This window comes from Balaenoptera ricei, chromosome 1 (assembly GCF_028023285.1).
Source record: "Balaenoptera ricei isolate mBalRic1 chromosome 1, mBalRic1.hap2, whole genome shotgun sequence".
NCBI classification, from domain to species: Eukaryota; Metazoa; Chordata; class Mammalia; order Artiodactyla; family Balaenopteridae; genus Balaenoptera; species Balaenoptera ricei.
The window spans coordinates 121,342,923-121,358,589 of NC_082639.1; the positions used below are offsets into that span (position 1 = coordinate 121,342,923).

Consider the following 15,667-nt stretch of genomic DNA (forward strand, 5'->3'; position numbering starts at 1 on the left):
TTGTGTTCATGGCTTGAACTTCTAAATTTCAGTTAAAATTTAAGACAGGGTGTCTACACGAGATCCCAGGATTGTACGTTCCTGTGTTCCCAGTGTGTATATGAGAGAGTGTGGGCGCTGTCACTTAGATGATGGAGGGGCAAGTAATGGAGCCTTTCTACTTCCACACATGAACTGAGTGAATGCTTGGCTATCAAAAAAATAATTGTCTGGGAAAACCATACCTTGAAATTCACCTTAGCATCTCTGAGATAATCTCAGTATTATTTTAGAGTGAAGAAATGAACAGTGATCCTGCAATCCCAGAGACTCTGCCTCTGACCACAGAACTAGCTGTGAGCATTTTCTCACGGGACCTAAGCACAGACTAATGCCTTTTGAGAGTCTAGGGTCCTACCAAGCACAGAGCTGCATGAATAGCAGTAAGGCAGAGAGCAATTAAGCAGATCTCTGCTTTTTATTCTGTTCATATTTCTTTCTATCCCTGTCGCTTCAAGGCTGGGCAACTGTCTCATCTTACATGTGTTGCTGCCGTCCTGACTTTTAAGACCAGCAGCAAAAGTAGCAAAAGTATTTAGATTTGGGCAGGAAAACAAAAGGGAATTTAAAAGTGTAAGAGTGTAGGTCCACCCACCCCTGCATAACCATTAGGTGGCAGCTAGCACTGAGTAGTAGTTTTATACCCTGTATAGGGCTTACATCGACCACTTTCAAGTGCCACCACACCCCATGCCTTTTTTAAAACAGCTTTTACTAGCATAGTTAATAAATGCCAAAATAATCCAAATAATTGGTCTTGCATGGAGGTCAGTGGAACCTTAGGGTTCCAGGAGCCAAAGTTGGTTTTCGGGGAAACTGCATACACAGAATTTGCATTGGTTTACAGAAATTTTAAATTAGCTAGTTGTTTTCCTAATGTTGTCATGGTTCCATAACGGGTTTGAGATAATGTTTGAAGATGAGAAGGAAAGGCTGAGAATAATTCTTATAACTTTTTTATTTTTTCCGGGCAAAAAGGTTGTGTATATATATATATATATATATATATATATGTATATATGTATATATATATACATATACATGCACATTCAGCCATCTTTTTTTACATTTTAATTTTGCTTTTATTCCACATTCATACCCCATATTATAAACAAGACTTGAACGATCTCCAATTTCAAAAAGAAAGAGAAGACTACATTCAACCATCTTGATGCAAGTGCTAAGCGCTTCTTTCATTGGAGGACATCAAAGAACCTTTCTCCTCATTTTTCTACAAGCCTAAGTGTCATTTGGTAGCATTTGAAGGCAGAGGGATGGCCCTGCAGTTCTGCTTTGCAAATTGGGAACAGAACCTGGAACTGGAGGGCATCTCGTACTGTGTGATATCAAACCTTGAAACCAAGGTCATGTACCAGCAACCCATCGCCATACATTACCAAACAGCAATAGCACAGCACCTTAAATTTCACTTCCACATCTCCTGTCACAAGAAGTGAAGACAAATTCAGCTTAAAAAAAAAATGTTTGCACAACTGCAAACTGATGGTTTTGGTGTGTAAACAATTCTGTGACTTTTCAGTTTACTTTAAGACATAATAGGGCAGAGGGCATTGAAGCTGGGAAAACCACATGTGTGTTGTTAGTAGCTTTCCTTGGTTTAGGCTGGTTCAGGAGAGCAGAGGAAATGAAATTCTGCAAAAGGCAGCATGAAAGTTCACACTGACCTCCAACCTGTGAAAACTGCCAGCTGCTAATTCAGGCCCTAGCGTCCTGGGTCAGCCCTGTGCTTTCTTCAGGGCGCTGGCCCTTGCTTGCTACCAGCCCGGCTAAGATTGGAGGCGGCTGGGATGTAGAGGGAAGGCCCTGGAAGTGAGTCCACTGCAGAACTGGTTGTGTGCCCATGGGCCCTTCTGAGTCTGTTGTGCTTCCATTCCCCCATCTGAATAAAGGGGTTAATAATACCCCATAATGTTCAGGTGAGAATACAAGCAAATGAGCTTACTTTTGGCAACTTGCTTTGCAAAGTTTCATTCCCCCACAAGAAAATATCCCTGTTTCCATGGCTCCCGTACCATTTGTCCACACACCTATTACTTTCACTTTGTGTTATCAGCCGATGCTTCTCTTTCCCCCATGATTCTGCAGACTTCTCTTATTTCTGGTCGAGTCTCTCCAGCTGAAATATAGGACCCAGCAGAGAGTAGATACTCAGCGTATGTTTGTTGAGTGACTGCTTGACCAAGAGACCAGCCTGGGTCCTTGTCGGGATGGCCGTGTTGGTGAAATTGCGCAGGCTGGCAACACTTTGTGCAGGCTGAGAGATTTTTGTTTTAACGGAGCTGTAAGGCTGTCACTAGACATAAGTGGACATGACCAGTCTGGCAGAGTCAGAGTGTCACTGGAAAGCAAGCAGCTCCGAAAGAGAAAAGCAAAGTTGGCTTCTGAGATGACTGTGTATGTTACCCCGAAGAGCATGAGATCCTGTAAGGGCCTCTGATGAGGTGGGGACGGGGGGGGGGGTCTCCTCTCTTTACTGCAAGGGACTTGCTGGCAGTCAGCACGCTGTACCTCAATGTCCTCAGCAAAATAGATGCAGTTTGCCAGTGACGTACCGTCACTGAGGGGCCTGAGTAGGACCATGGTAACATCAGCCTGGTGGAACAGTTAAGAGATGTTTTGTGGGTTGGAGAGATGCCGGCTCACTCAGTAGAAGAGAAAACAAGATACCTTTTCAGATAAGTGTAGTGAGAACCACAGTAAATAAGGCCCAGCCTCAGGGAGGCAGATCTTTAAAGGAAAATTAAGATCTCCGTCATCTGTCTCTCTGTCAACCGTTGATGTATTTAGCGAGCGCCTCGTGGTGCTAAATGCTTTTTGATGATGATGGTCATGATGACCACCGTACCTCCCCACAGGGGGAGGGCACCTCCTGTGTGAGAGTCCTTGGTGGGAGGGGGGGCTCCATCTCAAGCACACAGAAGGAAGGAATGGTCCAGAGAACCCTTCTCTCTTCTCTCCCCGACGTCCTGATTTTACCAGGATGTAAAAGCAACACCAACGAGAAAAAGCCCGACTGAAAATCAGAGCCTAATCGCTCCCATCTGCTCCAGTGCTGCTTCCCCTCGCTGCCTGCCAGGATGTTTGCCGCAGACGCTAAGTAACACATTATTTTCGATAAGTTGCAATCATTTACTTGAAATCGAGTTCTCCTTTAAGATGTCCCCCTGGAAACTTGAATCGGCATTTGAGAATCCCTGCTCAGGGTAGAATTTGAATGCTTGCACTCAAGTGCAAGAAACGTTAGAACCATTTGACTGCCAGGTGTTTATGTTTTCGAGATTTCGGCCACGTGGACTCTGGTGGGAAGAGGGGACACCATGGAGGACAGCCCAGGAGCTCAGAGCCACAGCGGAGCTCATTCCCCAAGGAAAGGCCCAGGTGCCGAGATGGGAAAGATTGGAAATGATGGCTTCATGGACTCTTCCCTAAAGCAGAAATATCGCGCCTCTCTTAAGCCAAGACCTTTCTTGGTCCCCATGACATGTTTCTCTTTTATGCTGAGACCAGGCTCGTGATGAATGAAGGCATGTTTTGCAATCTGGAGCTCATCATCTCAGTGCCCTCCCCCCATTCCACCCCCACAACCAGCATTTCTTATTCAGCATTCTCATCCTCTTGCCCAGGATGAGAATCTAGACACAGCTAGCAGCCTGTCCTGCCTTCCAACCTTCCTTATCAGTCAAAGACTTGGTGCTTTCAGAGGCTACTCAGAAAGTTTTGAGAAGCAGAATAAGCCTCTTGCTTCTCCTGTAGCCTGTTTGCCTGCAGATTCTGCAGCCCCTGGTGTCTGAGAATGACACCAGTGACTCATTAGCCGCAAGACATGTGCTTGGGCTGGTTTTTGTAAAGAGTGGTGATGGGTCATCCACATACTCTCCCTGAAGGACCCTGACTGACCTTGTGTACATTTGTGAGATGACTGTCTGGGGTCACAGGTGTTGTTTGTGGTCATGGAAAAAGGAAAGCTAATCGGCAGGTGTTTTGAAATGGACCTGGGATGCCCATAAATAGACCGGAGTCCTTCCGCTGGGGAATTTCTGCTACCACCAAAGCGAATGGAGGTAATTTCTTCTCTAAGTGGGCTGCACTGGGATTTCTCTTTCCCTTCTCCTGTGTCCCTCTTCCAGTTCTCTGGAGCTGGCAAATCCAGCAGGCTGGTTAGAGTACAAACATTATTTTACTGTGGTGTAAGGAAAATATCCCAATACAAGCTATAGGTAGGTGGGCAAGTTCCAGCAGCCTAAAGTCATCTGTTAGAACTTGGTCTCACATATTGCTTCTGCTCTTGTATTTGCTTCTAGGATGACAGTTTATCCTGCCTTAGCTTTCCTCTGGTCAAGATGGAATCCCCACTTTGCTTCCGTCATCACAGAGGCAGCAGAGTACTCTTGGCTGGTTTCCACACGCAGCCACCCCTCACCACCCACCCCTCTCTTTCCTGGTTCAGACTGCACTCCTCCAGGCCATCCAACACCCCGACCAGGAGGCTTCTCCTTTCCCTGCTCCCAAACTCCAGGCTTCCCAGATCTTCTCCCACTTCTGCTAATAGCCTGAGTGGTACCCAAGAGAGGCCCCTCTAATGATCAAGCCTTTTCCTATCTGTTCTAAACCTTCTCTTTTTTTGCAGGGAGAAATTCTCCCCAGTGGCTACTCAGGTTTTTCTGTGACTTGCCTCTAGTTATTAAATCTGCCTCTTTCTAATTTCCTCTGTAACATTCTACCCAACAAGAAATCACTCTGCCTTCTAGAGTTCTTTCTTTCTTTCTTTTTTCTTTTTTTCTTAATAGCTTGTATTAGCGTAGATTGGTTAAGCTGCTGAACACAACTAAAACAAAACAAAACCTTCCCAACTCCCAAGACAACTTGTCTTAAACAAAATGCAAGTTTATTTCTCTCTTACTTTCATATAGTCTGAAGGTGACCACAGACTGGTCTGTAGGATATGAGAACTTCTATCTGGTTTCTCTCCCTAGTGTGGCTTCTATTCCCCAGGTCAACTCATGGTCCAGAGTGGCTGCTAGAGCCCCAGCCATTATATTCATGTTCCAGGTAGCAAAAGGAAAAGAGAGAAAGAGGCAAGAAAGGCATTCCTTCTTTTTAAGGACGTTCCTAGGAGTTTTATGTCTTACTTCTACTCATCTGTCACTAACTGGAATTTTGTCACTGGAGGCATGACCACATCTAGCTGCAAGGGAAGCTGGAAATTGTCTTTCCTCCCAGTGACCCTGAACTTAACTAAAAATCAGTGTTCTGTGTCCATGGAGAGGAATGTGTTGGAAGAAACCAGCAGATCATCCTTTTCCTTCATCTTTGTACCAATACTCTCTGCCAGGCCCTTTTCCTAGCTGTCCCCTCTCCTAGGTCCCATACAGGAGAGAGACGCACGCTCCATCACATCTCATATCTCAAGAAAAATATTAGTAGAGTTAAAGCACACATTCACATGAAGTGATCTTATTATTATCAGTGTTAGTTGCAGTGGTAATGATAGTCCTGAGATTCAGTGAGTCTTTTCCATCCTCTTATAGATTCAAAGAAATTGTGTTCCAATGGAGGGAGAAGTAGAAGGACCAAGTTAAAGAGGCCGAAGGGATGGAGACAGCCAGAATGTTTCGCCACATTTCCTGATTCTAGGCCCTGTGTCTGACCCTGACTAGAATTTGCTGTTTGCCAACTAACTGTAATGACATCCCTCTGTCCTTGGTCTGCACACCTCTGTCTGTGGAGGTCATCTGGCAGAGGTGTCCCTTTCCCGCCTGTTAGAGAGTAAGCCTCCTCCAGAGGATGAAGGTGTACTCTTAGTAGAAGTATGTGTCTTCTGTGATTTGTGGAATTGGAAATAATCATGGAGCAAGTTAGCTAAGTTATCACTGTCTTCTGTAAGGACCCCTCAAAATCAACAGCACATTGTATTAGGAACCCTGCCGTTGAATTATTCTGTAATTTTCAAAAACTGGAAAGATTTTTGTGGGAACAAAATGCTCTTTTTTTCAAACTTAGTTCTGAGGAAATTGTTTGGAAGGTTGGAGGAAAAAAAAATAATTCTGCTATGATTGAACTTGAAAATATGCAAGTCACTGCTAGTCACTAGGAGGTGGAAAAGCATTCGTAGTCCTAAGACAGTGGAATGATGTCAAGAAGATAAGATCACACATGATACAAATGTGGCAATATCCAATTATCTTAATATTTTGAGTGTGGGGTTTCTCTGTGCCCTGGCAGAAAAGGATGACTGTGAGGTCTGAATCCCACCCAAAAGTCGAAACTGAAACACATTTCTTCAAACCTTGATCGTGAATAGAATCTTTGCTCCCTTCTGGTTATAATTTATTTATTTTTTAATGGACATTTGAAAGCAACCATTAAAGAGGACGCCCAGGCTAGCTTGTCTGACACAAGGTGAGATTGCTTCAGAGCTGAGTGGTTCCCAGAAGGGTCTTTTCAGCCTTCTAGGAGGACTGCGTCTTCCAATGTGAGCTCTGCCGGGTCAGGATGCTTTCTGGCTCAGGTAGACTAAAGCCGGGGGCTCTTGTAAAGAGGGGACACATCAGGCTTCAGAGGAAGTGGGATTCTTAATGTGCTTGGGAGAAGAATAGCAAGAAAGGAACATAAAGAGGGGGAAAGAGGAGAAAAAAGAAGACGTTTTGAAATGTATTCTTTGAGCTGAGGATCGATTTCCTAGGCTTGATGGTTTCAGTCTGAGCTTGCCTTGAAAGCACAGCACAGTGAGGTAGGGTGTGTGTGTGTGTGTGTGTGTGTGTGTGTGTGTGTGTGTGTGTATGTCTATACACTCATTAACTTAGCCTGGTTCCTTCTGCCTTGCTGATTCCTAACATATAAAAACCAAACTCTTTTTTTTTTTTTTTTTTTTTTTTTTTAAAGAAATTCACGTTCTTTTATTTATTTACTTATTTATTTATGACTGTGTTGAGTCTTCGTTTCTGTGCGAGGGCTTTCTCTAGTTGCGGCAAGTGGGGACCACTCTTCATCACGGTGCGCGGGCCTCTCACCATCGCAGCCTCTCTTGTTGCGGAGCACAGGCTCCAGACGCGCAGGCTCAGTAATTGTGGCTCACGGGCCCAGTTGCTCCGTGGCATGTGGGATCTTCCCAGACCAGGGCTCGAACCCGTGTCCCCTGCATTGGCAGGCAGATTCTCAACCACTGCGCCACCAGGGAAGCCCCTAAAAACCAAACTCTTAACTCTAAATCTAACTTGCTTTCTTATTCTTCCCAAAGGGACCTTTATCAATGGAATTGATTTAGATTTAACCAACAATTGAAAACCTACCAGTTACCAAGCACGGACATGTGCTTTTGTAAAAGTAACCTTATTTAATCCTTTAATAAGAATCATGGCGTGGTTGATATTATTATTGACTGTTGGGTGATAAAGAAACTGAGCTTAAGGGAGGCAAGGTCATGCAGTGGGAGCCTTGGACCTGGCTTTGTACCAGTGTTCTTCCTTCATGCCATGTTATGGAGCTGACAGAAGAGGGCTTGGGCCCTTACACTTTGGGAGGATATTGAAATCTAACGGGAGAGGAAATCTGTCATGAATTAGCACTTGCAGGCAATGTGCTAGGTGCCTAATTGAGACTCCAAGCTACAGAACATTTTCATCTTAAGTCAAGAGAATAGTGAGAAATCTCTCTTGCTTTCTCTGTGGTCACTTCCTTGAGAAGCTACCATTGTAGAGAGAAGCTTGCATCTCTGGGAATGCACAGCAAGCCGCCAACCGTGGCTCCCAATTTCTCATGCTTTTTATGTACAACTTGGTAGGAAACCGCTTCTTGCATCATGGGCTACCAGGTGCCGTCTGGGCCTCTCACACCCTGTGCTGGTCCTCCCTGGGGAGCTTTTCTTCTTCTCTCACCCCTCTAAGTATGGCAGTCTGAGGCCAAGGCCAGTGTGACGTCATGCCCTCCTACCAAATTCTGCAATAACTCTTTAGGCCAAGGGGTTCCCCGAGCAGCAGTCCAAGCTAGAGCTATTAAGGCCCAATGCCCCTCACCCAGGCGGCCGGCACCTGTCCAGGAAGGCAGGAGTCTGCTGCCCAGCACATGAGCCTGCTGTCTGCCAGCTGGCCCAGGAGGCTCTGTGTGCCAAGCAGGGGGACGTGTGATTGGGATCCGTGCCCGAGTGTTTCCTGAGAAGTAGAAAATGCATGTGACCAGGGCTGCCAAAGCCTGGCCCAGAAAAGGGATGACAAGAAAAGCAAGGCATGTTTCTCTAAAGAAGACCCAAAAATATAAACCACCACCACAACAACAAAAATATGTAAAACCATCTCAAGAGTGTCATATATTTGTATTTCCACCTCCTGCCCTAAAACTTCTCAGAAAGCCTTGCACGTAGTAGTGGATGGTAAGTGTGGAAAAAATGAGTGTATCATTAAGGTCCCTGCTCAACCAATTTTATTTTGAAACTCAGCACAGTCCTTGGTACCATAGGAGATGCTCAATGAATAATTGTGGGATGAAATGCTTGAGGAATCTCAAAGTCTTTCTGTCAACTGACTAAAGCCCTCAAGTCTCCTTGCTTGGTCTACCTGCCTAACAAACCAAGACGAAAAGTTGAAAGGCCTAGAAGACATCTTATCTTCATGTCTAAACCCCTGGTGATGCCATAAGAAACCCTAGACCCGTGGGTCCCAACCTTGGTGTCCCTAAGCTTCTAAAGGGCTAAGAGACAAACAGCTGGCAGTCCAAGGGTGGCTGTCACACTTGAAGTCTCCATGAACTTGGACTTCTCATCTGACAAATCTGCTCCAGGCAACTGTAGCCTCAGAGATCTCCACCTAGGCTGGAGGGTCTCCGCTCAGGTGGTCACTCGTCCTTCCATGCTATCCAGAAGCACTGACTGACAGCTATCTCTAACGCTGGTTTGTAAAATTCAGGAAATCACATTGTTAATCATTTCCATTTGTTGGATGGACAGACTCTTTTCAAAACACACAAAAACCCTTGTCCATCGAACAAACGAAGGGGTTGAGAATTAGGGGGTGAAAAACATTGGGACATACTACCCTAAGCTTCAAGCCACTAACATCGGATGTCGGTCCCATCTTTGGTTCAGAAGAATCAAATTATGTCGTAGTTATTTTTCAGCTCAAGCTAGGAATTTATGATTTGTGGGTATAGGTGTGCTTGTGGGAAATGAAGGAAACTGGAGGAAGGAAGAGAGGGTGTGTATCCACTGGGACTTTTTTGGTTGCCAACCACCTACTCTGACAGCATGCTGTGCCCACCACAGGCCTCAGGGCAGTTGGTGTAGCGTGCAAGAAGGGACTAGAGGAGTCTAAACCCTGGGCTTCTTGAAGCCAGAGCCCATGTCTGATGATTCTTGGAAATCCCAGCACCCACCCCATTCCTGGCACCTTAGAGGCACTCAGTTAGTAATGAAAGTGAACTGAGCACTCTTCAGAGGGCTCATTTTGGGTAACACGGTATGTGTGGCCCCTTCACTGTGGGCCACTGTCAGCCCTCCCAGGAATTCTTCCCCAGGTACCAGTCATGTGCCAGGCTCTCCCCAAAACCCAGAGCCTTCATCGTGGATAATGTTGGCTTATTGGGGACGTACCAGGCTGTGGGTTCTGGAGGCTCTGGCTTAATGACTGTGTAGATTTGCTTACTTAGGATTTTCAGGCTGATTTGACAGATTTTTGAAGTGGGGGTGGAAGAGGTGACAGAGGGAAAGGCCTTCTACTAGCAGCTGACTCTGGTCCAACTTGGAACTGGACCAGAGGGAGAAAGAGCCCATATAAGGAACTGCTTCGCCAAGGACACTGGACTGAGGCAGAGATCATCGGAGAGTACCATCCTGCATCCTTCCCTCCTTCCCTGGTTCTCATATATTAAGAGATGCTTGAATAGATGTTCAGTGCCAGAGGCTCTGTGTGGTCACAGGGGGGATACGTAGATGTAGGACAGGTTGTCACTGCTTTTCAGAAGCTCACAGCCTTGCTCGCAAGGCGGCAGGTGTGACCTTGGTTGTTCTGAGAGGAGCTGTGGCTGTGGTGTAGATAGTACTTGCCCTGGTGGCTCAGAGGCAAGGGAGCTCCTTTTTAGCTGTTGTCTGGGTGGGCTTCATGGAGAAGGACTTTGAGCTGAGATTTGAAATAGGATGGGACCGTAGTAAGTGGATTTTTCTGGCTGAGATGGAAGAGGGCATTCTATCACACGGCTCAGTGGCTCCAGTCATGATGGTCCTATTGGCAGAAAGAAGTAATTGAAGAGGACCAGATTTGGAGGAAATTGTAAAGAAATTAAGAAGTCAGTAGGAACAACTTCCTTCCCTACCTCATATCTGGTTGTCTTCTCCCTAGAGTGTCAGTCATGACCTAGGCCTCAAAAGACATTTTGTGTGTGCGTTTGTGTGTGTGTGTGCATGCATGCACACATACACAGAATTGAAATCGCATCCGCTTGGCTACCATTTGTGACAGTCAGAATCCTAACGTTGTAGTAGAGGGTAAAGCGTCTAAAAGTTGAAGACCTAGATTCTAGTCGTGGCTTGTCCCATTTGCTTTGATTTGGGGGAAATTACTTTGCCTTTGTAATCTGCAGTTATCTACTATCTAAGTTTGGAATATTACTTCATGTTTTATAAGGTGATGCAATTCATCGCGCACAAGTACTTTCCGAACAAATAAAAGGTGTTAACTGTGATATTTTCAGGAGGCAGGCACTTTGCTCTCTTTCTAAAAAAATGCAGGGACAACGGATTCCTGTCCCAGTACTTCTGTCCAAAGTTCTGAGCCCCTGGGAGATGGCAGAGCAGGGCTGTGGGTGAGGCTGGCAGAGCTTCCCTCCCCCAGCTTTCCTGGTCATGTGTGTTGAAGAACAGCTCGTGGACAGTGGAACAATTGCATGGAGGTTAAGTCTTGTGCCTTCAAATCAAGCAAAGAGGTTGGCCAGAAAGTGTGAGGGCTCCCATCCTGGGGAGAACGCCCCATGCGCTTTCCCAAACCACCTGTCTGTTGGGTGGCTATCTCTATCATCTCTCTCTGTCTCTCAGCCCAGCTTTGGGTCCCTGGACTGCTGTCCGAATCTGAAGACAGCCCTCTCCGTAGATCTGCCCTCCTTCCCTGCTGCCTGCCCCACCCGTGGAAGTATGAATCTAAGCGGGGGCATTTTCCCCAGCTCTGAAATAACCTGGGACAGGAAACAGCCGAACCCTCCCAGTCCGACCAATCCTTGGTGAAGAAAGAGTGCCCTCTAGTGGGCATTGTCTGGAGCTGCTCCGGATCCATGTCACAGCTCAGCCAAGGACAAAACAACCCGCTGGTGGCCCTCCTGCCAGGGATCTCGAATCTGCCTTTGGGTTTGGTTTGTTTTTCTCCTTGTGTGAAGAAAAATAAATAAAGAACAGCAGGAGACCAGTTGTGAGAGCAGCTCCGACAGTGCTCTGACAGCCTCCTTACCTTGGGAGGTTCACCGAAGAACCCCAGGGCCAGTGATGGCAGCAAGGTAGACCGTGACATCGGGTGCTTTTTAAAGGGCATGTGACAATTTCTATATACATCACTTACCTGTCTTGGCCGGTCTCTTCCGTGAGGGGTTAGATTTGTGAGAAGGAAACTCTATTTAAGAATGATTACCGAAAGGGTTAAATATCTTGTTGGGTGACCCTCCGTGGAGAGCAAATCCACCGCAGTTGATTTCATTTTTTTTGGTAGTGGAAGTGTACAGATCGGACTGTTAAAACCCTGTATGTACTGGCATAAACAGGGGATTTTTCCCTTTAAAACCTGTTTCAGTAAAAGCTGTTGGGTGGGGAGCATAGAGAGGCGGGGGCTAGGGAGGGCACAGGACACCCATCAGGGGAGCAGAAACCTGATCATATGTGATGGTTGCTGGATTAGGTAACAGCTCCGCTGGTTGAAATTGGATCTTGGAGGGTGAGTGTTAACATCTCTGGTGTCCTGGCGAAAGGTTCATTTGAGACCTGCATGGTGCCCCAGAGATAAAAAAGGAGCTTTTAAATAATCATTTTGTCTCCTACTTGCCAGCGTGCCGGCTTCAAGCAGTAAATAGGTAGCATCACTCTGCTTAGACATAGCGGCCTTTTCATTTATTTATTTAATGTTGGTGGGATTTTTTTTTTTTTTTTAACTCCCTGGCCGAACAGTTTCTCGTACCAGTGAATCTCAACACCCATGTTTACAGTGGTACATTCGGATCCTGCTCCTTCTGGGAAGAAATCTGTACACGCAGGGTTGTTTATTGGTCCATCCGGGCCTCTGCCCAGCACACATACACAGCCCAAGACCCTCAGAACCAGAATCTTCCATGTAAAGTAGTGGAAGAGGAAGGTTTTCTTTTGCTTATATTGTGTATGCGTGTGTGTGTGTGTGTGTGTGTAGTTATGGTGGTGGTTCTGACACATACTCTGAAATTTCTATTTTCACAATCATTTGAGTATAATTTAAAGGGTGTAATTTGGAGAAGACTGTTGGGTTTTTTTGTTTTTCCACGTTTTTCTGTTCTTTTATTTTCTTCAAATCTCTGGTTTGGGGCCAATTTCTGTGTCCTGAACTCTGAGTATAAATGCAAGCAACATTGATGTTATGGTACATTGTATTTCTAGCATACCAATTTCTTCTTGGCCACATTTAGAAATCAATTATATTAAATCTTAGGGAATCCAAATTTCTTTTTGAAGAGTATTTGTTTACAGGATTCATCAAATTATATAAAAGCTAAGCGAAATGATAACACTCTTACTGTGCGTGTGTGTGTTTTTTCCCCCCAACTAAATGTATCTTTCGTACCTGAGGGGGGAAAAAAAAGAGTCAGTATAGATTACGGCTTTACCCTCTGTGATGGTCCTGGAACTTCTTTGGTGGGTAGGGGGTTACGCTGTATCCTTTCAGTGTCCTTGGCCAGCTTTAGCAATTTCCTTTCTTATTTCATTTAAAACCAGTTAGATTTCAAGACCAAGAAAAATATTAATTAGGTAGGTGTACAGAGTTTGTGTGGACGTTTTGCGCTTCCCGTTGATTGTTTAAACGAAAAAGTGGGGCATGGGCGTGGGTGCAGCTGAGAGAGGCTGGAAAGGGAAAATATTCTCAGAGGTAAATATTGGGCACATGGGAAATACTAGTAGTAACATGCCCATCTAGTCACCTACCTAGTACCTGGAGGAACTAGTACCAGCACTTTGGTCTGTGCATGCCTATCTCTTTGCCTCTCCTTCTCCTCTCATAACGAATTGAACTTTGCTAGAGGAATAAGCTAATGGGCTGAGCAAGTCGGTCTTAAGCACAGGTGCTGTCTGACGATGCCCATCATCACCTCAGGTAAGGCAGTGTTCAGGTGGCCCTAGGAAAGCACGTCTTCACCATTAAGATGACATGATTATTTTTTGCTTTGCTACCGTTGTTGCGACCAGAAACCATTACGAGATCTGTCAGTGCTGGATCCGTCAGGAAGGATTGTTATAGAGTGATGAGGAAGAGGCACCACTGCCTGGCTCAGGTGTGACCAGCCTCAGCATCTTGGGGACGTTTCCCGTCAGCCGAAGTTTGCAGCCTCTTCTGGGATACACTGGCCATATCAGTGTCAAGTTTTGCCTCAGCACCAATTTTTTAATGATCAAGCAGAAGTGCAACAGTTACAGAATGACTCAGAGTTGGTCTTCTTTTTCTTTTTTCATTCGTAAATGGCCCATAGATACTTTTCGTTGGTAAAGTAATTAAAATTCATTCAATAAAATCCACTGGGGAAACATCCATAAACCCCACGTAAATGCCCTCACCTGGAAGAATTCACTGGGCTGTACAAGCGAGGAAGGACGGGTTCCTGGGCTCTAAGCCCAGCTGCTTGTGGGGTCACATTCTTTTCCGCACCTTTAGGGACTGGTATTCAGGAAATGGTTACTGCATTCATTTCCTTTCTTAAGGAAACCTTTGTTAGTGGTGATATGTTCTTCTGAGGACTTTGTAGATCTGAGTAAATAAATTCAAGGAACTGAATAACGTGACTAAATCTTTATTAGTCTAAGATCAAAGGGACAGTTTCCCATTACAAAAGAAGGATTTCATTGGAAAAAGGTCCACAAAATAAACCTCCAGGATCCCCTAACCTGTGCCATTAACAATGTAGCAATTTTATTTTAGTGCAGCAGAATATTAAAAATTCAGATGCGAGAGGAGAACCTGGGTCCTGAAGTGTGGGCCTGTTGTGTGTCGGGGTGGACTTGCTTCTTTCCTCCCCAGCTAACTGCCTTCCCCAGGTCCTCCCTTCCCTCCTCCCGTCCTTTCTCACTTCATGGGGTGTGGAGGGCACGTGTCTCTACCCTGTGCCTTTAATTCTCCTGCTCCTAACCGCCACCCCTGGTCCACGTGGCTTGACCTTCCACTTGACTGTCTCCTGTTTCATGAAAGCAAAGCTGCCCTTTTCCTTTTAGCACAGGAATCGGGCTGTCCTTTGAAACAACTTCCAAGGTTGCTTCTTGTCATGCCTGTTAGAAGCCAGGAGCATGTGGACACAGCCAGCAGTTAATGCTGGTATTATACGTGACGAAATGCCCTGAATGTCTACATGTCCCCTCGGATTGAGCTCAGATCCGCCTTCCCTGTCACAACCCCGTGGGGCTGGCTTGCTCGGGCTCAGGAGACAACTGCACCTGGCACCGTCCCCGTGGTGCTCACCAGACGCATCGTGGCTGGAAACAGCTCTGGACTTTCTGGCTGCGCCAGCGCTCACATACCCACCGGGCCACGTAGACCCTGCCATCTCCATCCCCAAGATGTGAACGAGCATGGGACGCTTCTCCTCTGTCTTTAATCATGTTCCTCCTTTCCTACCCTCAATTTGTTTTTTGTTTTTTTTTAAAGGTTTTACTCTTTTTTTTTAAATTTTATTTATTTATTTATGGCTGTGTTGGGTCTTCGTTTCTGTGCGCGGGCTTTCTCTAGTTGTGGCGAGTGGGGGCCACTCCTCATCACGGTGCACGGGCCTCTCACTATCGCGGCTTCTCTTGTCGCGGAGCACAGGCTCCAGACGCGCAGGCTCAGTAGTTGTGGCTCATGGGCCTAGTCGCTCCGCGGCATGTGGGATCTTCCCAGACCAGGGCTCGAACCCGTGTCCCCTACATTGGCAGGCAGATTCTCAACCGCTGCCGCCACCAGGGAAGCCCCCTCAATTTGTTTTTAATTGGAAATTCTTTTTGTGTTCGCTCTCAACAAAGGTTTGGCTGCTGACGACTAAACTGGGCTCAGATGAGTGATTTACTTTATGGCAGGTTGTATGAAGGTAGTAAAAAGAGACTGCCTAGCTCTTCTGCTGATTTACTAAATCACTTGATCTCTTTCAGTCCAAATCACCCCCTCATCCCCCGCAAAGGGTCATGGTGTTTTAATAAAAAGCAGCCTCTAACAGAGCTGAGCCTCCTCTATCCTATCAGAATACCGGCTTCTCTGAATCCCTGAGACAGCTTGTTCAAAGGACCTCACCCTTGTTTGTACCAGGATGGAGTTCTTATCACCCAGAACAGATTGATCTCAATGTGGGGAGATAGAAATCCCTAGTCCAGGGGAGAGGTCTTAACACTTCACTCCAAATTAACTGGATTTGCCTGGCTTAGATTATTTTGGAGATGAAA

General features: G+C 45.9%; 1 protein-coding gene across 5 annotated transcripts in view; it reads left to right on the plus strand.

The window, feature by feature from the left end:
* PBX1 (PBX homeobox 1) overlaps positions 1–15,667 on the plus strand; it is a 318,659-nt gene that overhangs the window by 208,552 nt on the left and 94,440 nt on the right. Inside the window, exon 1 of one of the 5 annotated variants that reach the window (XM_059935309.1) lies at positions 11,359–11,529. The exons of the other annotated variants lie outside the window; for them this stretch is intronic. The gene's annotated coding sequence lies outside the window, so the exon portion shown is untranslated. Of the gene's footprint in view, positions 1–11,358; positions 11,530–15,667 lie in introns of those variants that run through there. 5 annotated transcript variants of the gene reach the window in all.